General features: G+C 44.5%; 1 protein-coding gene and 3 long non-coding RNA genes across 7 annotated transcripts in view; 1 reads left to right on the forward strand and 3 right to left on the reverse strand.

Annotated features, from left to right (window-relative positions):
* Positions 1-4,389, forward strand: part of LOC111242808 (uncharacterized) — a 403,678-nt gene extending 399,289 nt beyond the window's left edge. The window contains exons 5-6 of one of the 3 annotated variants that reach the window (XR_015317516.1): positions 2,123-3,132; positions 3,913-4,389. The gene's annotated coding sequence lies outside the window, so the exon portion shown is untranslated. Of the gene's footprint in view, positions 1-2,122 lie in introns of all 3 variants that reach the window. The other 2 variants (XR_015317519.1, XM_086975431.1) reach the window with 2 other exon arrangements.
* On the reverse strand, positions 1,539-2,127 carry LOC147758185 (uncharacterized). The gene is made up of 2 exons (XR_015317587.1): positions 2,007-2,127; positions 1,539-1,707 (listed from the first exon to the last, which is right to left on the reverse strand). It is a non-coding gene; the product is annotated as an uncharacterized LOC147758185 (long non-coding RNA).
* Positions 4,390-10,055: 5,666 nt separating the features above from the next.
* Positions 10,056-13,223, reverse strand: LOC147758186 (uncharacterized). Of its 2 annotated transcripts, none has more exons than XR_015317590.1 (3): positions 12,835-13,223; positions 10,783-10,872; positions 10,056-10,256 (listed from the first exon to the last, which is right to left on the reverse strand). It is a non-coding gene; the product is annotated as an uncharacterized LOC147758186 (long non-coding RNA). The 2 variants fall into 2 exon arrangements; XR_015317592.1 differs by having other exon boundaries at positions 11,113-13,223.
* A 2,996-nt stretch (positions 13,224-16,219) lies between these two features.
* On the reverse strand, positions 16,220-18,971 carry LOC147758187 (uncharacterized). The gene is made up of 3 exons (XR_015317579.1): positions 16,829-18,971; positions 16,514-16,655; positions 16,220-16,386 (listed from the first exon to the last, which is right to left on the reverse strand). It is a non-coding gene; the product is annotated as an uncharacterized LOC147758187 (long non-coding RNA).
* Between the last annotated feature and the right edge of the window lie 8,057 nt (positions 18,972-27,028).

Consider the following 27,028-nt stretch of genomic DNA (forward strand, 5'->3'; position numbering starts at 1 on the left):
TAAGTTTTTAAAAATAAATGCTTACTTTGAATAACAGAATGTCAATTTCAAATTGAGTTGTCCAAATAAACTTCAATGGTTTGTCTCTTTAAGAATTTCTGTGCTTTTTGGCACATTTTGCACCCAACGGCACATTTGGATCTCTGCATTCTTGGGGTTTTCGGGTTACTATTGCTCGAATCTCGCTAGAACTTTTCTTATCTAGCGTATTTTTTAGCGTACTTTTTTTTATCAAGCATAGACAATTTGACGAATTCACTCGTACACCGTATCGATTGACGCACGTTTATTATAATAAGTTATTTGCGGTCATAAAAAAGTATTTTTAAAATAACTAGTGACTGGTTTAGGTCCCTAAACTGAAGGTGTCATTACGATGAATGATGGCTATATTAAATAAACATGACCTTCAGAAACGCATCTACGAAAAAAATTGCTAAATAAATTGGTATTTGTTTAAACACATTTTTAGACGCCCTATTAGCATACGATGTGAAGGCTTAAATACTATTCCAATGAGACAAATGTGAACTTCTGTAAGCTTTTTGTGGAAGTGGTGAGATATCTCGTGAAATGGTCCTACTATTAGGCATAAAGCGTATCTAAAATGTACATATCCTAAATTATTTTCAATAAATACATAAGAGTCATCATTCTGTTGACCGCTGTTTACTAATACGTTATTTTGATTCCTTTCAGGTAAGTTTCTACAATATATTTTATGATGACGTTATTACTCTAGGTTTTTAATCTCAACGGCATCGTAAATGAGAAAAAGGTTTTTGTATGCCTAATGTCTGCCATATAGGAAATCTCTTATTGTATATAGCAGATCCCACTTTGAAAAAAGTGAATACTATTATGTCATCATGAAACGCCAATTCAAATCAGACTTAAGGTGAGTACTAGCTTCTTACCATTTTTTTTTTTATATCTTGCACTAATTCTACAATCAAGTAGTGCTTTCAATATCTTTGCCTGGTTGATGCAACATGTACTTTCTACGACCGCATATTCAGACTATCGTAGATTTTGATTGTTTTCACGTATTTTGAAATGTTTTCTATAACATGATTCTAGCTGAGCTCGAAAACTGGAAAGAAACTGCAACATATATGCAATGATACCATCATTAGATCTTATACATCATCCACATGGGAGTGGTCTAGACATGCAGATGATGCCATGCAAGAGAATTCACAATATGTATGAGCACCCAAGAGAGATTTTTCGTCTATAAGAGGCCAAGTTTTTCGAGTATGGAAGGCTTTTCAAAGTCGATTTCTATTAGTCGGTCATTAGATACACATCGGGAGCCCAAAGGGGGGAACGGGAGTGAGTATAATCAAAGACTAAAGCAGACGAAAAGGACTGCTATGCGTATGAACATTGTACTTTAATGAAGTCACTTTGGCTAGTGGTGCCTGCTGTAAAGTTGGGATACAAGACTAGTTACCTGCGTGACACCTGAGAAAAGTCAGGGTTAGAGAAACTTTTCCTGTACTTTTTCGAGAATTACTGTAGAAAAATACATCTCGTTAGAAAATCAATTTGATGTTTATTGTACCAGGGTCGGCAAGTAGAAACGTTTATTTGTACAGAATGTGTTATTATGTGATCCAAGCTCCACTGTGCAATACCTTTTGGTACTATCGACGTGTGTGCCTCCCAATACACGAAGCAGCAGTGTCATAGTAGCCTGCGGTTCTAAGAAACGGAATCCAAAATTGCCTTTCTTATATTACAAGTAAAAATGTGTTAAAGCGCATTGCTTATACCGAAATAATTAAATCACTCTTCATTATTTGGTCAGCTAATATTATTCGATACTCTCTATATCTTCCGTAAACATCTGGCGTGCTAGTAATATGGAGATAATCAAATATTTAAACACCCGGTAGCTCTTCTAGCTGCCTGCCAGCTACTAAATCTAATGAGAGCCAAACGATCTAGCTAGTGCATATGTAGCCATCAATAATAGAATATTTTACTTCGATGATACCCACCAGAACGTATGATGACGTTTACTATACCACTTTTATACCTTCTGCTCTAGGTAGTTTCGTCTCCCTCCTCTTTGTTAATTCTGTATCCTCCGTCCTGTTTTACATGTTATCCACAGTTAAGTTCAACGAGACGCATTCATCTTGAAAATGTTTCCTTCTGCTAATGTTGGACAGTGACACAACGACGAGCATTTGAGACATACGCGAATATACAGTCCCTGTTGTAACCGTATGTGGTCCGCGACGGGGGCGCAAAGATCTTTCTGTTTCAGGCAAAGCGTTGTTCGTTCTTCGAAGAGATTTAGATGTCGGCAGTGGCAGCGGGGCGGCAGCGTCAGCGGCCTAGCATCATGGCCTGCACCTATTCCTTTCCTTTGGAAGGTTGAATGGAACAGGGCCACGCTGTATACATTTGCCAGACCTCTAAGCTTACAGACAGACACATAGTTAATCAGGTGCGCGTCCATACTTACTGCGGTAGCTGTTTTCTTGCTTCAGTCTTTCCTATGCCTAGCTTCAATTCTCTCTCCTGCACATCTCCCCAACCGCGCTCCAGGGATTCTCCACGCATTCCTATGGACTGATCTAGCTCGAGTTGACTAGGGGTAGCGCTAATTCTACGTCGTTCGCCTCGCCAGCTAAAGATTAGCAGCCCGCCCAGGCTGTCTGCCTCCTACCTGCCATGCTTCGAGCTACCAAAACGGGTAGGTACTTCAGCAACGCCTTCGACCGAAGCTCCGAACCTTTCCTGGCGTTTCGAACAAAATTTCACCCGGAACGGACTCTCATTTGCTCTCTGTCACACTGCGACGACGGGCTCCGTTTGCAGGGATAGGGGATTTGAGTTTTCGAGCCTGTCTCTCTGTCGGCGTTGTGTTTCTCGATCTCGTCGCGTCCTGCCCTACCGTATTATATTAACTGAGTAGCGAGTGGCTGACGGAGTAACAAACAGGGTACGATAGCAATGCTTAGATAAAACGGAGAGAAGTGAATAGTAATGGGAGAGCGAACGCTCTGATATACAATAATGGAAAGCTTTAGGCGCATCCTCAAGTGGAACCTGTTAGCCGAGAGCGACAAAAACGACAACATCAAGTATAACAACAACAACAGTGACAACAGCTAGGTAAGCTTAGTTGATACAACTCATTTGACTTCTATTAACTAAATGTAATATCTGCGAAAAAAAAAAAGACATTCAGAGTGATGGAGCAAATAGCGTGTTAACAAGACGTGTTCTTAGGAAGGATATACTGTCAAAGTTGATCAACCATAAGGTCGTTGATTTTCCCCGGAGTTACGACGGACTTCTGACCTATTCATAAAAGAAATTCACAATAGAATGAACCCAACTCGAAAAATTGAAACGCCATATAAGTAAGCATAGTTATTAGCTATTGCTTCATCATGGCCCCATATACGCATGTCCCCGTGTACCCGAATGTTGGACGCCAACTCGAAAACTTATTATCGTCTATATTCGAAACCAACAATCTACGACGACCCCTAACCAGTAATCAAATAATAAATAAGCGGCAAATTGAAAATCAGTGTTTCGCGCATCAACCGATCTCATCCAACCATCTTACCAACAAGTAGGAAACTTTAGATGAGCTGTTGAAGGTAGAAAAAACTCGGTATGTATAAATATTGGACTCTGATTATTATGTAAATGTTATGTGCATTATCGGCAGCGGCGTCAACCCGTGTGGGATCGCTCCTGCCATTCGGTGCTCAGAAAGCTCAATGGGACCGTCAATGGCTATTGCCTAGTGTTCACGCTAGCGCGACCAGGCGTTCTTGCACAGATTCTCGATGGCTCTACTCTCTCCCACCGTATCTCTCTCATAATTGTCTTGCAGTTTCCGTAACTATCTTTTTTTCGTCCTTGGATGTTGCTGCACAGGTTATACTAAGCGCACGACCTATCTGTAGACTAGACCCGTCTTGGACGTCAACAGCAGCCGCGGCACTCGCTGCTTCATGGCAAATTCCTGTTTCTTTTTCAACTTGTCAGTGACTAGTACTCTGGGACCCAGCAGCTATAGAGAGTAAGCAGGGTGAGTATGCTACTTCATAGCCGACACCACGGTCACTGGAGTATAGTTGCTGTGATCAAGCGACCTACGGCGTACTTTTGAGGCCTGTATGAGTTTTCCTATCTGGCTGATTGTTCGTGTAGATCCATGTGTGTGTCAATCCGAATTTGAAATCACCCGCTGCCACTGTAGCAAAACTGGGCGGAAGCAAGTATGGCAATGGGGTGTGACAGTCAGGAGGCGCGAAGGGCGAGTTGGATAAGAAAAAATCTAGGTTGTACAGGGTAACTTTGAATCGCTTAGCTTTTCCATCACGGAAGGCGTCACCGGCGTAGTGGACGGGTCGGGGCTTGTTTGGGATTTCCTCTCACGTGTATGCCACTTCCTAAGATCTTAAGACTTGGTCTTTTGCTTTAAGACGAGTACTGCTCCGACATCCGCTTCCCGTCCGCACACAACTACACATACAGGGACATCAGTATGGTCAACGGTAGTGGAAGCATCTCGAATCCTCCTAACCCAAGTCTTCCCCTGTATTGGAGCTCCTTGCTCCTTTATGCCCATGTTCAGCTCAGTGTGTCCCGCACATGACGCAGTATTCTGGTCGGGGTGGGCATTGGCTGCATTTCCTATAGTCGTCGTTTCCTTATAGCCATGTATGTCTTCTACTTGGTATCCCTTTCCTCCCAACACTCGAATGCCCGAGTGTCTTGGGCGCTTTGATAACCATCCTGGACAGCAAAGCAGAACGGGGCAGAGTAAAAAGGAGAATCTGTCTACGCTATAGAGGGAGAAAGATATCAAAATGTTTAGAATTTATGTGAGAAACGCCGGCAGCTTCATGAGGTCTTATCCCATTGGCACCACCCGAGTAAGGTAGCCTTTGCAAGAAGACCGAAAAAGATCCTTCGGCCTGCTCTACACTACAGAACTATGCTAACTTAGGCAGGGTTGCTATCTATGTACGATGCTGTGCGGACCGGACAGGAGTAGTAAACAACGTACCACTCTAATGGCCAGTGCAGAAACGCTTTCGGTTTAAAGTCGCCGAGTTCGTGTGCACCCGTTCTATATGCTGTGACGCGTATTAGCTATGCTGGAGCATTGTTTTCACGCATCTCGGCTTCGATGCACCCTCGGTGCTAACATCAACAGCTCATACTTGCGCAACATTCTATTTTGTTTTTCTGCAAACTGAAAACCACGTTCGTCCGTTTTTGTTTGCCCTCGACCGTTGAACATGATAAATCAGACATGACATCTATGCCGGAGCCATCGTTATTGGCACTAGATTCATCTGGTGCAGGTTCCTTAATAAGCAGCTTTTGAATATATTTACGTGGTTAAGATAGGATATTCATCTCCTCCTTGAATGACAAGCGGAATTTTGCGATGTAAAAATCAGTCAATGCGTTTACTAGTTGTGGCAGTGGTCACTAAAAGGTACTACACTTTCAGCCTTTTGAACTCGTCCTAATGTGCTTTCCGTGGTTATTAATTCGCCAACGATCTCTTTTTTCGATAGGGCATGGTTGGACGGTCATATGGCTACGAAACGCATGCTTGTGACCTCGTCAAGCCGTATAGCGTGAAGAGCGTTGTCTAAACTGACCCGATTGTCGTAATTAATGTCTTTTTGGTGGACCATTGCGCTTACGACCCTTTTTGGCGGTAACAAGTGCGACCAGCGGACTATCAGCTTTCGTATACACCTCGCATCAGCTGCCTTTCCACTGCTAGCCCTAGTTTGGGGCAAAGAATCTTAATAGAGAATTTCTTCGTCTATTTCAGCTGTTCATGATACATGCTTTCCGTTCCACGTTTTACTTGTGTAGCTCTTCTGGAGCAAATTGCTGTTACCGCAGTAAAACGATCACCATCCGAAACTGTTTTTTTGAGCTTCAGGAGACAACAGCAGCAACCCCGGCTGGCTGGCGCGCACCAGGAAGCTTCTTGAGCTCTGTCGTGTGTGACCCATTCAAAGAGGTTAGTTGGATAACCAACGGGAGTAGTCCCCACATGGCTTCCTCTCGACTCCTGCGCTCCGTCAGTTAATTGGCGCTGATCTATTCCCGCGATAGCAGTTCGGACAGGAGTGAACCTAAGTGGAGTAAAGGTTTTAATTCTTCCGGTTTTTTTGTGAACAGTGACGTCGTCTTCGACGGCAAAGGGACGACAGACTACCCAACCAGTCAGTGAACGACTATCTCGTCACGATCCGGAAGTCGCTTAACACTTATGATACCACTTCTATTCGCTAGTGCAAAACGGTTGAAGGAAAAGCCCTAACAGAAGAAGCGACGGGTCGCTCTTCCAATTCTTCCTGTACCCGTAAGCAAGTGTGACGTTGGTCCTAAATGCTCGTTGATCAGCTTCCAGTTTGTTCGATGCTTATCCATTTTGCGCGCGTAACTACTTCCAATAGAATCATCGGAGCCAGTGTTGCCCCTTTGCTTCCCAGACATGCTGTCTCTTTCATCCTCAAAGCCTAAGCTCCAGCTGATTTGGCAATCTCGTCCTCTGCTTGTCAAAAGTGTGCCGTAACAACAATAACCGTGGATATCGTCCAGCCGTAACACCTGTTCGCCCTAAAAAATACCACCACAACTCTGAACAGTTGAGCGAGCCTTTTGCCTACCTGGAAACGTACATATATACAAATTCACGCCAACACTACAGAAACTGTAGCAGGATCCGCAATAGCGGCAGGGGGGTTAGCAGCTGCAGGACTGAATCATCATCTTTATATGGGACTTTGTGAGACCAGAGACGGCGCTTTACTGAAACGAAATGCGATACCATAAGCGGCTATGTTTGCAATGGCCTTTTAAGCTTAGCCGCTCCCTGTCTTGCAATCCCCATAATATGTTCGAGTTTCAATGCTCAGCTCAAATGGTCAGCTGCAAGAAAGCAAGCAGCTGGTAGAGGGTGCATAAGCTATTATGCATTAAGAAAACAGCAAAACACTTTGTATACAGATAAACGCTAGATGAGTGTAAAAGAGCAATGGAGCATCAGTAACCCGATGAATAACCTGTCCGGCATCCAACTTTCTCATCCCACGTCTCCCGTCCTATTTTGTCCATTTTAGAAGGTACTTGCCCATTTTTGGTTGAATTACGCGTTTGAATCAGAAGCGTTGACACACAGTCAGTAAAGCCTGCAAGGTAGAAGCACTGAGCTCGCTGCAAGCAGAACAGCTAGTATTTTTCGGGAAGATCAACTTTTGCTGGTTAACTAGGCTGCTCTTTGAGACTCTGCAGAGGTACGAAAGATTATAATGGGGATGATAAGAACAAACGGGCCGTTGTCAGTACTTGCGTTATCTATATGCTTTGTGCATACATCTCTGAAACAAGGAATAATTTATTCATGTACAGTAAAAAGCAACCTGCATGTGGGGAAGTGCCGGGTCGCAGTTGGATTATGTCACTTGCGTGCTTAGGTAATTTATAGTATATAAAAATGCCACCGTACAGTACACCAGCGCCAATGGGCTTCGGCGGAGTAGCTAGATGAGGTAAACTCGGTTTTCTTTCTGTTAAGCGGTTCGGCGGTAAGAAAGGAGTGCCTTGCAGGAGCCCTTCAATGACCGATGGCACGATGGGTATCACTTGGAACGTGACGTGTCCTGGCTTTTTGCTGAACGACGTCATGCACGAATGTATGTTTTAGCTGAACAGTCAACTGCGAACGACAATATCTGCTAGCAGATTTTTTGCCCACGGTCTTTCCCCTCAAGCTAGTTTTTTTCCGTTTGACAATACGCAGCCAAATGAAGATCGAATGAGTCTGATCGGTCTCCAAAAAGCCATCTGATCTCCTCCGCTATTTTTGTTGACTCTTTGTCCTATAACGGCGTCGATTTCATGCCAACAACCAGGCGGTACTATACAATGGTGGAGTTTTGTGGAGGACAAACTGGTATGCACTACTCTTCCTACAGGACTTGACCGCTTCTCTGTTTACGGAGCTTTCTCTACTGGCAACAATATTCGGTGTATAAGGAAATAAATAGCTTTAAATGAGACCGCGACTCATAGACGTTTTCACAAGCCCTAGTTCTGTTCGTAGCCTTTTCTGGAAGACGATTTATTCTACCTTTCTCCTGGCCCTTTTCACTGGCAAATAGCCATGAGTAATGGGTACTAATATTCCGGACTTTCTGTCCGGTACTGCCTTATTTAAGCACTGCTGTATATGCTTGGCGGTTCCCGACACGAAAACTTGTCTACGCCCCGTTTCGAACCTACATCACCTCACCAAGTGATTCTATGTCCAGTAAACAAGCACGTTACCACGGCACTATTTCACAAGGACAAAGGTGGCGGATGCTAGCGGTGATAAACCGCGCTAATTTTCTGACCTATTTTAATTTCCTTTTTTTCCAGCTATTAAGAACTACATCTATTAGCTATTACTATCTAGCTATTAAGGACTTTATACTTGCCTTTGCTTAGGAAGAAGCAAATATAAAATTATGCGAAGACGTCAATGCCGCGGGTAGAGACGGCAGCAGCAGTCTATATGCGAACTAGGAATTCGTAGTGAAGAGTAAGCTTGTGTTATTGCGCTAGACGGAAGTGAAAGATCCTATTGCTCTGGGTGTTAGTAGTAGTACTAGAGATATAATAGAAAGAGTAATAGTCATGGTGATGGTAGTCGACACACAACGAGAAGCTAACCAGCAGGTAGACAGCGATATAAATCAAGAAGGTTATCAATGACTTTTGTATATAGATTTCGGCGCGTTTGTTCTCGTGAGTCCCTGGTCTTCATCCATTCTCCCACGCCTGGTTCTATCTTTTTCCATAAAGACAAACTATAGAGTTCCGCTACATGTGCTGACGCGTAATAACTTACGTATAGCCATGCCAAACAGAGCCAACTCTAGCGTGTCCCACCCAGTACGATCCAGCCTAGTTGGCAACGAGGTCGTGGGGAGGAACCAGTGGAACGGTCAACGTTAAGCGATCCGTGTTTCCTTAGGAAACGCCTTCAAAGACCTAGTAAAAATTGTGCTTCTGTATCTGACATCGCGGCGACTCAACTTTCGGTAGGTAGGTGAAACGACGAGCTAAGTCGTTGGCGACTGGCAACGTTTTGATACTGCTGAAAGCAGACCGCAACGTCAAGTCTTTTGAAAGGACTGTACAACCGTGACATTTCTAGGCTCCTTAGACTATTACTGAAACAGTCAAGCAACCCAGACGTTAGCGAAAAGCAAGGTGCTCCGTCAAGTGGGCCGAAACAGAAAACGCTTGAGGGAATGGACAGAAATAGAGACGGGAAAACTAGCAAGGATCAGGAGAAGAAAAGTTTTAAACAAGGAGCAGCAACACGCCAACAAAAGAGAATGTGTAATTCATACAACGAAAGCTGTGCTGCCTATTATGCAACTCCAGACCACTCCACATCTCTCAAAAGGATATACTTCGTCTAAAAATCCTGTGTTGTTTCTTATATGCTCCAAAGGCAGCGGTGAGTAGCATAATGGTGCCCGGGCGGTGCTGCAAGAACGAAAACGGCGCGCACAATTTACACGCATCCATGTGAAGTATTATGGTCTACACATTTGGACCTAGTGCGGCCTGCATCTGGGTTCTTGTCCACTTACAGATATTTCTTTCACCTTCTGTGAAATGTTACATTCAGCGAGATGATATACATAGATAAATGAGCCAAAAGCGAGCCTTTATAGCGAATTTGTGTCAAACTGCTACGTCTGAGAAGGCTAAGACAAAATTTCATTGCAAACCAATGAGCGAAACGGGAGCATTGATGAGGGAGAACTTCAAAGGGTGCGCAATATAAAAGGAAATAAATTTGGCCTCAAGAGGAAATTGGACGAGGATTGAGGCATGGCAGCAATGGCATTCCTCATTGAACGAGGTTTCACAAGTTCAACAACTTAGACAGGTGTTGAGGTTGTGAGAAGAAAGATCTGCCAAACAGAGTTATTCCTCCTCCATGTTAGCCCACACCGCCTGACGAAATACGCAGATGGCGTCCGGGATACTGGCGCGATTCGAAGTTGGTGTTGATAAGTGTTTATGATGAGGGTTGTAACTTTTGAATTTACCTGCTGAAAAAAGGCGAGCTGACTATGCGTTCAATCGAGTCCGTCGGGTGGTGCTGCAAGCGATTTTTCTTTGAAATTATCTCTTCGGTCAATCGCTTCTATTAAAGCGTCCATCGTTCACTGCGATCACTACTTGAAGCAGAAATATTCGTTTAAGTTAGATGTCGCAGAATCTACTTAGTTATAGTTGAATTATTTATACAAACTCGATCCTCCAATAAATTAGGAGTTAAGAGTAGCAAACAACACAGTTGCCTCGAACTTCCACGCACATTTGATAATAGACACTAGTTGATTTGTTCGAAGTTAAATTTACGAAGTTTATTGATTTCAATTCTATGTTATGAAGTTTTCAGTAAATGCTTGGAGGAAATTGAATTGGATCATACGGATGTTTAGCATAAATGTTTAGAACTTTTGCATGGTTTTACGATCATGGATTTCCGATGTACAAACATAAAACCTTTGCTTTACCCAGAGGAGTACAAGGAAAAACAAGCTCTAAAAATCCTAACATCTAGGTAATTTTTTCTACTCTTATATCCAGGACGAAGTCCTCCGGAGAACGAACCTGAAAGCGTTTCTTTCATAGGTAAAGTAAATTTAACCTTAATATATACAATTTGCAACATAATTTATTCAATATTATGCTTACCTTTAACTTGTACCCTTTTCCTGGCCTTTTGATCAGTTGGGGAGACATGAGCGTGATAGATTTCAAGGGTTGCAGCTGCAATGGGGTGTCCTATAATAATAGATTCGAGCATGTTTATTTTCTTCAGATTTTGACATCAATATATACCAGCGTAAATTCGTAAATGAACTTCAGGATGACCGGTATCTTTAGGTTCTCTTTCCTATCGTCTACAACAGGTAATTTAGATAAAGTCGGCTTTTAAGAAACCCCTATCTTAATATTTTTCTGCATCGCTTTAGTTATGACAGAGCCCAACCACTGAGCTCTTTTAAACCAATTTCTACCAACCATTGTAATATCGTAGAATGTACGTAGTCTAGGAGACAAGGTCATACAGTGACCGCGGCATGCACTGCATAACGCACTGTGGTTTAGCAATTAGACAAGACAGGCTCTACAGTTCGTATAAGCGCTCGACGAGCCCTGGAGGCTTGCACAAACCCCGACGTCAAGCAGGAGGTCGTAAGACGACATAAAAACCGTCACAAGTTTTCGAAGTTCGAGGACAGTAGAAAGAGGATAGTGGCAGACTCTGGATAAGTGGTAGCTGTGAAGCGCCGACCAGAAAAACCTTCTACTGTAGTCAACCTGTTTCGCCTTTTTTGATTCGCTTTGCCATCGATGTTGCTTTCTTCTTTCTTCTAATCTATGCTGTTTTTTAGAACAATAGAAACGGATGGCTTATGATGAATCTGTAAGGAAAAACGTACTCGTTATGTTGACCTTTTGCTCAGGTGAACGAGAGATAGCTGGTCGGATCAGGCTCGATCAGAGGTTGTGTGCTTGCCTTTCCGCTAGCCAGATTGCTTTCCACCGTACGCGTTGCCGTAACAGTACGGACGGGGTGGGAGGGGCAGTACTGGTTCGTTTCCCTGCTGTCAGCAGCCAGCGGCAACAGTGCTGCTTCAAAATCGCCCGCCTTGGAGGGGTCGTCTTCCATTGACTCAAGGCTTAGCCGCTGCTATAGCTGCCTCCTCCTACCGGTGTTTGAGGGTTAAAGGTAAAGGCCTGTCTTGACCTGTCGAGATCCCTTGGTCTTAAAAGTGGCGCATGAAAATCAAGATTGTGCGCCCCGTTGGATAGCGCTGCTGGATAGCGGTGGCAGTCACTGCGACAGAGCCGGTGGCGCTCTGACGTTCTGATTGGGTCGGATTGCGGTTTTCGACGTCACCCATGGTACTCTAGAAGCAACTGCACCAGAAAAAAATTGTTTAAGATCCGACCATTCCTGATCTGAGGAGCCGCCAGATCTCCCTTCTGTCTCCATATTTCTCTCTGTTTCTCTTTCCCTGCAGCCTGCAGACCATCCGAGTCTATGAGGTTAAGCCGAGCCATAAATTTCTACCGGAGAATTACCCTATCCCATTGCCTGTTCGCCCCCAGCGGCGGTGTCCGTGGCGGCCGAAAGTCTGTATTGTATGTTAGACCGCATACGTTTGTGCTGTAAGCTGCGCCGTACAGACAACCGAGAAGAAAGCCGTGCTCATCATGCTCTAGACGCCGATCCAACCATCTTTTTCTTTACAACCACTAGAGCAATGGCAGGCAACATTGACAATATCCACTTTTCTAATGGTCGACGCAAGCCCTTGCAGCGCAGTAGCCGCCCCATGTAGTGCCTTGTAGACGTTTGTGTTTGGCGTTACGGAACCACTATGGGATGATGACAAAGTTATGCCTGCGGCAGTTCCTCTCTCTCCAATTTGCGTGTTTGACGCAGTCACGCACCTGGAGGCATCTAGGCAACGAAGCACACATAACAGGCGGCGAGGAAGTCGTTTGAAAATCCTACTCCGCCATTCGTAACAGGAGCATAACGAGAGTAAAAGAGGAGGGCGGCTTCTAAGCAAGAGAAGGAAATAAGGTTAAAGGGAGAAAGGAAACGTCTAGCTTTGAACCGCTGTCGTCTCAGCATCCATTGTTATCTATGCTACTACCGTTAAGTCGTTTTGCTGCTTGAATGACTAAGAAGAACGAGTCGATACGTTCAGCTAAAGAAGGGAAACTCACGTTGATGACATAGTAATTCATCTGGAAAGATAGGACGGGAGATGCCATGGATAGAAGGTGGAGTCTGTCATAAGCCGGCTAGACTTGCCCATGATTTCGATTCGATTATAGAGTTGATCTGGCCAAATTCTGACCTAGAGACATCGCAAAAAGAGAAAAGCAAAGAAACTTGCAGTTAAATTGCTTCATGATGACCTGTTCAGTACGGCTACTATTACGCCACCATACGTATTTTTCTTCGTTGCTCGTTGAGTACTACCGTATACTCATACGTGTATGAGTTTCTATAGTGGAAGTGTTTTTCAATAAAATAGCGAGTACATGTTATCTGCTGCCTTGGACAGCGATGCTGAATGTCTGACTTATAGCTAGCTCATCGGTACGCAGAAAAGATGATCTTTGGCTTTTGATATTTAATCAAAACCCCTAGATGGATACAAATCACTTATGCGAGTAATAAGAACCGAGAGTGCTGTTGGCTTTGTAGGCTTAAATGATGAATTACCTGAATGAACAGCTCCTATCGTGTATTAAGGGCTATTTTATTGTAATTTTCTCTCTCAGCGCATCCATTTAGGTTCTGCAATTATCTTGGAACACGCCCAAACTAACTGAACTATTACAGGCAAATCCAATATATACGTAGTATTATAACGGTATTACATTTGAACCTATAAATAGTAGTGATTTTTTTTCTAAGAATAGACGGACTTATCAGTTGGTTGAGTAAATCAGTCTTACCTGCAATCAGCTACTACAAATCGGTTAACAAGCGTTTTCGGCTATGGAAATGGCGGCGCCAGACTATGACAGCAACGCTTCTGGGAGTGTCAACTGAGTTCGCTAGAGCTTTATGAGCCTATAAAAGGTCATGACAAGAAAGCACTGCCATGAAGTCGTCAAGTTTTGCATTTTGTTCTTAGTCTTATGGCAAAAAACAGCATGTCGCTATTACTTTTGCTGCTGTTTGCAAGTGTTCTTCTTAAAGCACTGTTCAAAATGTACTGTCCTTCTGCGGGAAGGCAGGCCAGTAGCAGAACAGAAGATAGTAAAGCGCCACCTCCCATGCCAACGACAAATATCCTTCCAACATTGATAAATCTCTTCACCATACTATGGCGTGATGACAGAACACATGCACGCCGCATACACCGAAATACACCACGAACCACTGCTAAGAAGAGAAGCAAGTCCGAAGAACTAAGGAATAACTACCTATTCCATTGGCTACGGATCGAGCACTTGGAAAAGGACTCTAGCTCACTGCTTTACTCCGACTACCCACTTTTGTTCTAGTATTTTTCTCTCCAGAGTGTTGATCTCAGCAATGGCCGGTATGTAGTCCCGAGACTCGTATGTTCACTGAAAAAAGCGCATAACTGGTGTAATACCCTTGACGCTGGCGGCAACTACCAACGCCGGAGCCGTAGGGCTACACGAGCAGCAGTCGGAAGCAACAGCCAAAGGATTGCTGTCCGGTCCCCTTCGGCCGAGGTGGCGGTGGTGACGACCATTCATCGCTGAAAAATCGCACGCCCTAGCCTTCGACGGCCAGTTATAGCAGTTCGTCGCGGCTGTACCCACGTCCGTGGCCGCCACGGGCAGCCAAATCATGGGCAATTGCCGCTACGGCTATACAACGCGCACCGAGGCCCTCTAGCTGACCATTCTACTATTACTAAGCCACGAAAAAACTCTACGAGAGAACTGCATAGTACATAGGTCTCATGGTGTTGAGGACAGACATGGCAATTGCACCCCCAGTGAAAGTAGTGTACTGTTCGCGAAAGCAGTCCAATAAGGCTGTGCGACACGTCGTTTCTTTTTTGGCGCCCCGGCCTCCAGTGGGTTTCGAGCTGGAGAAAGACTGGCTTGACGCGAATGTCTTCGGCAAGAAATGGCCGCAAAGACCCAGCCTATAGAACACTACAAGAAAACCGCCACTGACGTCACCCATTTGATTCGCGAGGCGGAAGGAGATCTACCACGGTCTTCTAGAGCCAACTGTCCTCCAATGGCCTCAGTCTGTCGAGAGCGGTAAACGCAAAGAAGAGAGATTTGAAACAGAGGCGGAGTTTTGCTACCGCTGTCAGGATCGTCTTGCAAGGTCCCCACGAATGGGGCCTTAAGTTACATAGAGCAAGAATGAGAAAAGCACTACACTGCAGGATCGCCTAATACAGTGCTGGTGGCATAAGAGAAAACTGAAGGCAAGTTGCACAGAACTGCAGTCATCGTACTTTTCTACCCAGCGTCAAGCTTCTCCTGGGGCCGCTACGCATCCGAACACATATTTGTCATCGACCCAAATTTCAATAAGAGCATCTCTGTCGTCTAGCCCTCTGAATGACACATACGGACGGCAGAGGAAAAGAGAATCTATGGCGAAAAGTAAACGGGTGAATGAGGACGCTACAGCAAGCCGAGTACGGACCCCTACGAGCAAACATCAAGCCCCGGCCAACGACTACGTCCCATTTGAATCGCGCTACCAATGCTACCGCCAATGCCAACCCACGCCGCACCGATCGTCAATAACCCTGGCCTCATTCACCATCTGCTAGGAAAAGAGAACAGAAGAGACGATAGCTATACGACAGGGAATATGGAGGGAAAAGGACGGAATGAGTGGTGAGGGGTGAAAGCTGCTACGTTGGCTGTGTTTGTCTACGGCAGGAAGAGTTTACGCAAACAAGGATACTTTGTTGCCACCGGTACTAACTAACGACGTGGCCTAGCTTTGAAACCGCGCATAGATACCGTTTGTTTCGTATTTCAAAAAGGGACCATTGGCTGTTTGAAGTAATGCTTGCGACATTTATTTTCATGTCAACCTGAAGCATTAGGCTGGCTAACAACAGAGATAAACGCGAACGTGGACCGCGTGATTTTTTGACATGGGCACTTAAGTGTTACGTGCAACGTCATCGTGTAGCGTTGGAAACACGATGATAATATGTCAAACTAGCTCTGTGTTTAACGACCAATATTCTGTTTTTAAATTTTTGTTTCACTTCGCTTTTTTTGCGCACAGCTTGATGTGCATTTTGCTGTTTTTGAGTATAGTGCTGGTGTCACAGTCTCCTGTGAATGTATACCAATCGAAATAGAATTGCTGACAATCCTGTAGATTGGTATAGGCTAAACTACCTTCCAAATGCCGTTATCTACAGGTTAATTATCTCTGCTGTGCATGTCATTCATAAAAAAGAAAAAAACTAACGAAAGACAATTTTTATTGTATAGCAAGAACCTTCCTTTTTTCAGAGCTACTGACTGTCTAATGGCAAGTAAAAGTACTCAGCTTCTAATGTACGACTAGCAATTGAATAGCCATTCTATGGGATAGATAATGCATTTGGCGTAAGTCCGCCATAATATCAGCTAGAGCAAAATTAAGACGACCTTCCTCCATCTAATTTATTCAGCCGTTACGATCGTACCTTTGCTAGCATAGGATTGGGTAAATATGGGTATTGAGACTGTTTAGATTTGTAGAAGGATGCATAGCGTGTCATCTCGTATTTGAACCCACGACTCAAAGAGGGAAACCTAGAAAGAGAAAACGATCAGTCATGTTGTCACACTTCAAACGTTCATACTGTATGATAAAATCAACAGGTATTTTGCAGGTGTTGAAAGATCTATTCGATAAGATTCGTGTTTGCTAAAAACTTACCTGTTTTTAATGCTGCAATTGGAATACAAGACAGATCTAAACCCAAATAGTATATGGCTTCGCCCATGTTCCTTCGTATATTTATGTCACATTGATCTTTTTGGCCAATATTTCGTCGTAGACTGGCGCGGAAGCACTTCTCCTAGAGAACAAAGTGACAGAACAAAAAAAAAACAACCGACAACGAGAGGTCATGTCGTGCCTGAGACACATCGGGCGTGCTTGGAACTCTTAGCTGGACACGAATGCAAGGTCTAATCAAGCTTTCCTAATTCACGACGAATTCGTGTCTACGTCCAATTATAGCCTGCTTACTTTGCAACGTCCTCGTGGATTCCACGGCCCAGCTCCCAATCGTTTCGCTATTATTGCCAGCACGGTGCCTCCGCACCAACGACAAGAGGAAGATGAGCTCATAAACGGAGTGCTCAGCAAGCAGTATTTCCAGCTAGAGAAAACAGCAGAAACAGTGAAAGCAGTAGCAGGACGGCTGCAAGGTCTCAAGTTTTTCCATAGGCGCACTTGGGGCCACAAAGGGCAGAGGACCACGGACAGTGCGGAGCATTGGAGGCAGACTAAACGACGGGAACGGGAGGCGTCGTTCAATGACGGTCGGCTGGTCCGCCCATGACAATGATGACGATGATGGCGATGGCGGCTGCGTTGAACGGCAAGAAAATGGGGCAGAACCTCCTTCAGCTCGGTTCATTTCCGTTTTAGTTGTGAATTTAGAAGAGACTGCGGGAGACGGTGAGAAAGCCAGCAGTTACGGAGGGCAAAACACCAAGAAGCAGGAGGTGAGGACCATCAAAGAAAGCATACGGCAAGCAGAACGAAAGGTGCTTTGCGAAGAGCAAGAACAGACAAGCAAGGGGTCAGGGACGTGAAGCAATCAATACGATCGTAATTAGGAGCTCGTTTACTAATTGGAAAAATGGGCGGCGCGTCTAGTATGCGTGAGTGTGTTTACCCAGTGGAGACGATGACGGCAAAGAGGTCGAGCAGGAGTTCCGGGACGACCAAACATAGAGCGGTCGATCACCACGGTCGGTAAAAGTCTGACAAAAGCAAATGCGTGAGAGCTGGAACTGTCGCTCGCAGCTGCAGAACGAAAAGCCGACCCCCGAAATAGAACAACGCAACGCAAAGCAAAGCAAATGCCGCAAAACCGTAGCTTACCCTTTTCAAGGAAGAAGACCTAGTTTACGCGAGGCGTTGGCAAAGTGAGCAAACACGCTACACGTAGAACCTAGGCCTACATCTCTTCTAAAATTAGTGTTACCAGAAGATTGAATGAATCACAATCAAACGAAAACACCTCTCATTAGCTTACATCTAAAATTCATTTGGTAGGAGCTGTAAGCTGGTGTTAGTTGGAAATGAATGAATGCTAGGTAAAAGAGCTACTCGCTGAAGCGTCACCTATATCATAATGGCGCCGACAGACTTAGAAGCATCGTTTCAAAAACACCAATTACGAATGACATGGATAGCTTAACCGGAACTGCATTTATTGAGAGCTGCCTGTTAATTTATTTTAGCGCCTATACACCTAACTACCCCTATTCTCCATACGTTTGTATGAGAGTTACTGCTTCGACACTGCACGGTTATAAGTGAACGCATGCGACTATATAGAGCGAAAGTGTTTTAGTGGAATGAATATCCTAAAGCGTACGCCGCATTGATAACTTTTGAATTCGTCCGGATTCCGCCCACGTATCGGACAGATTTGGGTTAGTAACGGTGTTAGTTTTTATCGTAGTTAGTCAACACATTCTCTCGAACTCCCAGAAGTTCATTCTCTGTTAGCTGTCCACTTTCAATAAGCGGCTAGCTTTCGAATCACCAGCCATTTGAAAGATTTCCCGCCAGGTAGTTTTCTCATAGTTACATTACGGGTACTCTTATTGCAAACATGAAGCCTTTCGAAGAGAGCAATCTTCTGTGGATACCCAAAGGTGTGTATCCGCCCTTACGAGCTGGCGAGCTGTTTCTCAATACAAAAGCGAAACATTTTTGGATGTTAATAAAACATTAACAATAATAACAATATTATGATCATAGGTCGTAAATACTGTGCAGTCTATGACGGTGGTTCAGTCAGGTTAAATAAATAAACTTATTAAGTCAGTCGTTGAAGCTCGCCGTACATACGTGCTGCACATGCCGGCAACTTATGCAGGCATAAAACAACCTGCCCTTTTAAACTTCCAATTCGCAAAGCATTTTTCTTATTAAAAAAAAAAACGTTTATAGTACTATTTCGGAACCACTATACGGTTACAGTGAATGTGTTACGATACGTTCATCATAAATCCGTCGCCGTTATTACGCCCTTATTTTTTTCTTACCCTTAACGAGCCCTTCGTTCTAGGAGGTCACTTGTAAATAAGTGACGCATTTGTTTTGTTGCCGACAGCCACAGTAGACTAATCTGTCTCTCAGCCATTGTTTTAGTGGGACGGTACAACCGCCCGCCCCCTGTCATCGCCCTCCTCTCAGCTGCAGGTTCCGTGTTCTACTGTCGCTTAATGATCATTATTGCCTTTTCCCTCATCTCGCCTATAACCCATGAGAGACTTCTAGTGGTGGAGAAATATGAACTATGGGTGACAACGTGGACCCACACATGTACCTCTGTCCATACATTTCTATACAGATGGTACACGTACAGCCCAGCTAGCAAGTTCCGTCTTCGTTTTGTCAGCTTTTATAGCACCACATGACAGGCAGATAAGCAGATAAGCGGGCAACCCATAATGGGTACAGCCGCTGATGAAGCGAACAAAAATACCGTGATTCGGATGCAGAAGCCCCTGTTAGTTTCCCAGGTCTCAGTTATATCCGGGATCTGGGGCGGTAGTGGTGGCTGAGAAGGCTTTGAATCAGAATCGGGTTGAGAAAAGGCTGTAGAATTCGAGCGGTGAGCTACACAAGGAAATACCGTAGAGGCATAACGCCGCTTGACGTTCGGGGCGAAACAGGATCGGAGGCAGAGGCTGTACAATGCAACTGGGTGCGGTAAGAAACCCTTTCTCTCACATTCTGTTCCACTGTAACATCCCTTCATTGCCTCCGCACGCCATTTTCTTGGCCCTATTCGTCCCACACTGTCAAGCAGGAGGACGCTTCTCCCTTAAGTCCTGACGAAGTAAAAAAACCTTGGCAATCCTCGGCAGACAGGAGTGGCCATATGTCCATCGGCATCCATTGGAACAGCATCGGAACAGATGTGATCCTTAGCTGTGATGCTGTTGGATGCTGCCTATATCACATCATCTGATAGAATGCCGTTCGGGCCTAGCAGCAGCTGTAACGCTCTCGCTGCCGGTCAACCAAGTATCCATCTCCTCCTAAATGTCATCAATACCTCGATTAGAACAACATCAAGAGCAAATACTATCAGAATCGTGTCGCCAGAACTGCTCGACCAACAGATCGGCACCCGAGCCATGCCTCGTGTAATCCTTATCGGTATTTTGCTAAGTCCTCCAGCTGCCGCTGCAACAAATGTCGCAACTTGTGCTAGTACTAAGACAACAGAGACCTTGGCGCCATTATCCACGTGCCGAAGCTGTCCCTCTTACTATGTTAAAAGTTTTGCAGTGGATAAATTTATTGCGCTTTTTTTAGCGAGCTCTGAACATGACATTGATATATCAGTTGATACATAATTCTTTCGTTTTACAACGGAGGCGATGTGTTGGAAGGTCATTTCAGCGGTTTTAGAGCTAACTAACTTCTGGTCTACTACTTATTAATTCTCTATAACTGCCCTCTCCGTAATCTAACGTTTGTGGAAATATAAGGCCTGATACGTAGTGAACTCAAAAAAGATCATGACAATATCTATGACAAGCTCTATCTATAACAAGCTTGCCTATGCCAAACAAGGTCTTAAGGAAGAATCTTGAAAGTTAGTGTTGCTGTTGCTGCTGCTGTTAAGGCTACTCTATACTCCCCGATCCTTTTTTTCTTTCTTTGTGGGACCCCCGTAATAATGACTACATATACTACACAAGATTATATATATAGTAAATAGGTATATAATATAGAGCAAACCATAGTGTATCCTTAAGGGTAGGACAGAAGCGGTTGCCCGGTGAAGTCCTAGCATGCCACGACGTCAACAAATGAGATTAGCTTTAGTATATGTGCTTGGAATATGTTGTACCAGGAACCTGTCTTTGTATGAATGAAAATGAGAGATTGGAAAACGAACTTAAGTACTAGAGAGCCAAAGAAAAAAATAAACTTCAAGAGCACCGCCCCATACAAGACGCAAGACGCGCAAGCATTCTAAAAAACTGCCCTCGTAGTGGAAACGATTTTAAAGACAAAGGATAGCGTTCTCATGCTTGGCTGACGAGCACGGATAGAATGTTAAATCGGGTGGGGCGAAGCAGATCACGTCAATCTGATCAAAGATTCCCGATATTACTGGATGGAAACGCGAGAAAAATTTAAACCTCTAGCATACACCTAGCTGGGTGCTAGCGGGAACAACACTGTAAAGAACTTATAATATTGTTCACGAAATGTGGCAACACACGGGGGGCGCCGGACTTGTGTACGCTTTCCATTTCACGTACTTAGTAAGCGCTCTTAACGGGACAACGCTTTGTCCTGTGCTGCTGGTCGATGATTGATCAACTGACCGTTATCGCGCCGGGAGTCACAAAGACGACCCAACAGAGCGCATTTAACGCAAGTGGAGTTGTTGGTGGATTATATGTATACATAATGGTTTCTACCACCGCACTACAAAACAATGCGACGGGACTTGCCGTGGCAGAATGTACATACATACAGAGCGAAAGCAGTGTATCAATAAGCATGCTACGGGTGGCAAGCAAAACGGAAGAGCGAAAAATGAAAAGTTTTTGATAGGATACATCGAAGATGTGCGCATGGAGTGCTGAGGGCTAAGCGTCTGTAAAGAGAGAGCCCAAGAACGGCTGACCCTCTTGGCGCTGCCCGGCGGGGCGGTCACTTCCATCGGATTGCCGTTGCTGTCGCCCACGAAAACTTCCGTTAAATGGCATGGTGATTTAGCTAAGCGATACTCAGCGCTATCGCCTACAGCTGCCGACACTACTACGACTGAAGCTATTGTAGTACGCTATTACACTGCGTTAAAATAACGCCGGCCACAGACCGACAAAGTGCATGTAGATCGAGCGCCTGTGTAACAACCGTTTTGATCTTATTTGACTTGATCTTACAATTTTTTTTTTATGTTCGTCGTCAATCCTCCTTTTTTTTTGAGAATCGGTCATCACCGTCTTAGCCATTGTTTCAGCCATCTTCTGTCATCCCGATCGATCAGTTAGTATTCATCCATCAAGAGCCCCCTGCCCGTGAACTGAAGAAACGAAAGCTGGAGGAAGGTGCTTCGAACTCCTCTTCTTAGCCAAGTTTGGACGGAACAAAGGGGTTCGATTTAGAGATACACATTCGCTAAGTCGCGATTGGACAGCACCATTTTCGTTGCAGTAACGGCAGCCTCGACAACAGCAACGCATCTAACACTCTTGTTTCTTCCTTTTACTGTATTAATGATTTATTTGTTTCGAAGCAGACGGCTTTTCTACCGATGGCAATTCCTCTGCGTATTTCCACAGTTTCACCTTGTGCTGCTGTTGCTTATGCTGCAGCCGCTTACCGTAAGCGCTAGGTCAACACGTGACTCCATCTCCAATTACATTTTGACTACCTAAACGCTTACGTTAGGTGAACATTGTTAAAAGAAATCCTTCGATAAAGAGAACCAACAGGTAGGTGATCCAAAATGCTTAAGCAAGTGCTAAAAAATGGCGGAAATACTGGCGCTCCTGTCACAGCTGGTGCTATCATTGGCGCCTATAACAACAAGAAGGAAACACAGAACAGCGACGTTGTAGTCCGTCCCTTAATAGCTCGTTGCTGTTGCTACGTATTCGATTCGACCGCTTCATCCGGAACCGACCCGGCCGTTCCAACCCTTTCTTTCTTTGCTTTCCCTAAATCTTTTTGCTCCTTATTCTTCTTCCCCTTCACTGTTGTCAGCGTAGCGTTCATCCGTTTGCGCCGTAGCCGCTGGTGCTTTTCTTATGTGCCCATCAATACTTCCATTTGAACTGAAGCGGTCAGCGAGCCAAGTCCTTGCTGGGACCTTCTTTCATCCGGGAGAATAGCACCGATGCACGCTTACCGGCAAGCCGATGGAATAAACCGGTGAAATTTGGCCGCTCATCCTCTAGCTGTTGGTTTTCAGGCTCTCGGCTGGTCTACCACCAGCTACTCCGGAGAACTCCGGAGCTCCTTTGCACTGCAGACGGAAACTCTAGGGGTCTCTCACCATGTTAGATTTTTCTATGCTTTCATAACACTTTTACTACTATAGTGTTTTGCCCATTGCCTTCAACCGGCTCCGCCGTCTGTAAGCGGTCCGTATGCAAAGAAGTAGCTCGGTCAGACACGCTCGTATCTTTCGAAGCTTCACAAGGTAACAACAATGGGTGTTGTTGCTCCCGTTAGGACACGCGCAGATATGCGCCTAGACTCGGGACAAACGAAGACATGCATACAAGTTCGGACCATACATAGATACTCTATCGCCTCCCGCATCTGTCATATGCAGCTCTCGTATTGTAATCTGTGTTGCACTTCTGTCGTAATAGAATACGTTAGCACACGACGATTCTTTTCGAATCTAATCGAAGATAGGCAGGGGCGACTTACGACCATAACTAAACTTTTATCCGGACAATGAGAAAATGAGGAGAATGTAGAGGCCAAAAAAGTGCCGGGAAGTCGATGGCAATTACCATCCACCTCACTACTACTAACAGAACAGGAAACGATTTACTCGATGGAAACAGCTTGGAACCGAATCCGCTGGCACTAGGAATCAGCTATCAGTTTTACTGCTACACAGCTCTGCCAATGACCCGATAATGCAATTAAGTATAGGTACGGAGCGAACTGTCTAGCTTGTGGCCAGTGAAAGCAAGCATCCCTAGCACTATTACGAGTTGGTAAAAAAAAGATCCAGCCACCAACTCGTTTCTATTGTTGCTTCCAAGGACTTGCAGTGTCCTCTTTTGTTTCTCCCAGCGTGTGTTTAGCGGGGTTTCCCCTGCCACATTGTTCGCGGCCACGACCGCCGTGTGTGCCTCTTTAACCCAATTTTGGCATTCGGTGTCGCTCTGCTTCTTTCATCGCGCCCTTTAACGTAAAACTACGTCTAAGTTATACTAGAGAAGACAGCTACAGGGCATGCAAGTAAGCCCAGTTCGCAATACTGGCCAACGTCTAACAACAGCAGCGTGTTCGGAACAAGAGAGAAGGCCAAACAGGCCGGCTAGTCGCAGTAGAAGCAACACTAGGCATAATACTTCTCCGTCGTTTCGATTGGCATAATTGATGAGGAAGACAGTGTAGAGCGGTAAGGCCAAATAAGAAAAGCGACGGCAGACCATCGGTCAGGTAGATTTCGTCCACTGACGTGGTAAGGCGGTGGACCGAAGAGCTCACCGGCTTTCCAATTTGGGGTTAGTTGTCGTCTGTTGTCTGAAGAACAAGCCTATGGCGGCAGTAAGAGACAATAAAAAGAAAGGAAAACGGATGCAAAGAATATACCAGCCCTCTTCAGAATAACAGGACAACTCACGATTGTCACGCTAGGTGTCCGGTTTCCTAGCGACAACCTGAGTAAGTCTGGGCTACGCTAACGGACAAGTTCGCGTTCCAGAGCTAACTGGCTGGTCATCTCGCCTAGATTATGGCCTTAGTAAGAAAAGCTGTTCCGTACTGTCGGGTAAGGTTCATTTTGCCGACGTGTCCCTTCGAGTCAACCTAACCAACAGGGACATATGTGTTAGAGACCGTTATGAAATGAGGATTTGCCTTGACAACAAATGTGATGTCGACACCTACCGTCCCTTCCCCCTTCGCCTTTTCTGCATGATCCTATCCTTCGATACCGCTATCGTTCCTATCCTTTAGTTGATATGATCTCGTTGTCCCGTGGCTTTTGGCTACCATCGGCTGTCAATTTCCTCTTTTTGTCGCTTCGTTCTCGTTGGTTGTCCTGCCATCATCCTATCCATCTATCTATACTAATGCAATAATGAGTCTCACCCAATACTTCTACAGCTGCTGTTACCCCCCTTTCCCCCGCTTCCCTCCAGCTAGGCTGACAGTCGAGGTTTCCTTCAACCACAAAAAAGCTACTCCCTCGCTCTGCTATTGCCATCTCCCGAGTACTGTTCACAACGCACGTTAGCATATGACTTGATGCATGAACGACATTAACCCATAACTACCAGGATACGATCACTAATACTACTGCCACTATTTCTAGAGGGAGGAAACTACACTGCGAGAGACCACTACCCTGCCTGGACCCAACTGGCTGGCTGGCTGGCTGGTGGAGTCGGCACGTACACATATTACATACGGACTAAGACTCTCGTTTCTGCGCATAGTTTTCTTTGCTCTTCTGCTTATTAGAAATGCCGCAGGGAATATAGTCACTGGCTAGCGGCGTACCCCATCCTAGCGTGTGCTTCCCTGGGGACGCCTCTCCTCACAATCTGGGTGTCTATTCCCGCAAACTTTATCCCCACAAACAAACAAAAACAGACTCACACACAAACGGATGTACAAGACGGTGTAAAATTATCGTACGCACAAGAGCGCACCCTGCGGGTAGTTTAGGTACCGGTGCTAGGCGACTTCAAATCCTCAGTTGCGACTAACTTTATAGTCAGCATGGAGTCGTTTGCCCATCTTACTGTGTCGCGCATCCTTCGTGTATTTTTCCTTTTACGCTTTACCTCACTGTACCTTTCTGTCTTTCGACAGGATCCATTGAGATTCGTCTTCCTTATTTTACATTTTCTTAATAGCGACACCAGCAGCACAGGCAGCTGAACGGACATGAAACCGGTAGAAATTTGTGAACCGGTAATAGTAAAGTGCTTGACTGGCTAACAAATGACGAAACCACAAGATTGGATCACGATGGCCAATGCACGCTTGTGGCAGGAACTACAGCCGAAGCAGGTGCCGCCGAGAAAAATGAGCCAAATTTTTTTTGTAAGAAACGTAAAAATCAGGGATAGCTAGGTATAGTGTGATCGTGACTAGGATGTCAGAGGTCACGTAGCTTGCATGCATTGCCGTATCGGCAGATGATGTGCCCTGCAGCTGGAAAGATGCAGGGGTGCCATATGGCTTTACGAATGTCGTCGGAAACTAGAACGAAGGATAAAGCTGTGGCTCATTGGGAGCAATGGTAATTACAGTAGGGAAATTAGTCTCGTCGCTTTAGCGTCCTCTGCATTGCCAAATTCAGCTACCAAGTACGGTACCAAGTAATATGTCGACCACAGCAAGTAAAAGGAAGATTCTGCGAAAACACACTATCGTAATTTTATATAGAGTTGACCATATAAATTTATCTGTAACGGGCAGATATTGAACCGAGAAATTCATTTCGCCTGAAGTTAACTATTTCCATACTCGTATACAATAACATAAGTAGAAAACTTATATACATCTAATCATGATTATTGCCATTTTGACTATCAACAAGAATTCATATCACGGAAATACTTAAAAAATATATGTGTGTATATATATATATAATGTTTGTGGCAAAACCCTTGATGCTACGCCTTTTTCACAGTCTGTCATGTAAGATTTTACTAAAAAAATAATAAATAGTTATCGATTAAAATGGTCTATATTTAGCTTACTAATGTTTTAGAATATACAAAATATTTGTTTCAGTTGTGATATATATCGGTCTATATATTTCAATGTAGGGTTGTTTACCTTTAGTTTCTGAGTGAAAAATCAAAAAAAAAAAAGAAAATAAAGGTATTGAAACGTCAACTTCTTTGGCATAAGTCGAACTTGAATTTTATTTGCATATTATTGTTCTATGTGGTCTATTTTTCGTCACCCCCGATCAACCCCTTCAGAAACGACTCGATTTCATTGCATTTCTGTGGGGTTTAATAGATGGAAATAAGGCGGAGTAAATGTTTTGTTGCGTCAATTGGTATGGCACCCAAATATGAAATTCATTTTTATGGCCCATTTTTCTCAAATGATTTAAAATTGTTTAGAGGTGAATGTCTAGTGCCTTGGTGATTTCATGGCCACCCGTCCGTATTGTTTAGTTTTCGTAATAATTTCATCAATTTTTTTTGTAGTTGGTGACCACTACGAGGAATATCTTTCATAGCGAAATTTCTAGAACGGAAAAAATAAAACCACCTTTGAGCTGTTTCTTCCAGTCATTCAACTTGACCACAAATAGCGCACATTATAGGTCTGGACAATATTTGGGCCTTCCATAATGACAATAATTACGGAATACTGCAAAATTTTTGCAGAAATTTCACCCAGACTCTTCATGTTAGTCCTCATAAACGTTTGTCAACAATTTTACCGTTACCGGTAAGTCTCAACGCTTAAGAGAATATCAACGCCGACCCGACCCGACGCGACGCGGCT

The sequence above is a fragment of the Varroa destructor genome, unplaced genomic scaffold (assembly GCF_002443255.2).
Source record: "Varroa destructor unplaced genomic scaffold, Vdes_3.0 BEIS01000001.1, whole genome shotgun sequence".
Classification (NCBI taxonomy): domain Eukaryota; kingdom Metazoa; phylum Arthropoda; class Arachnida; order Mesostigmata; family Varroidae; genus Varroa; species Varroa destructor.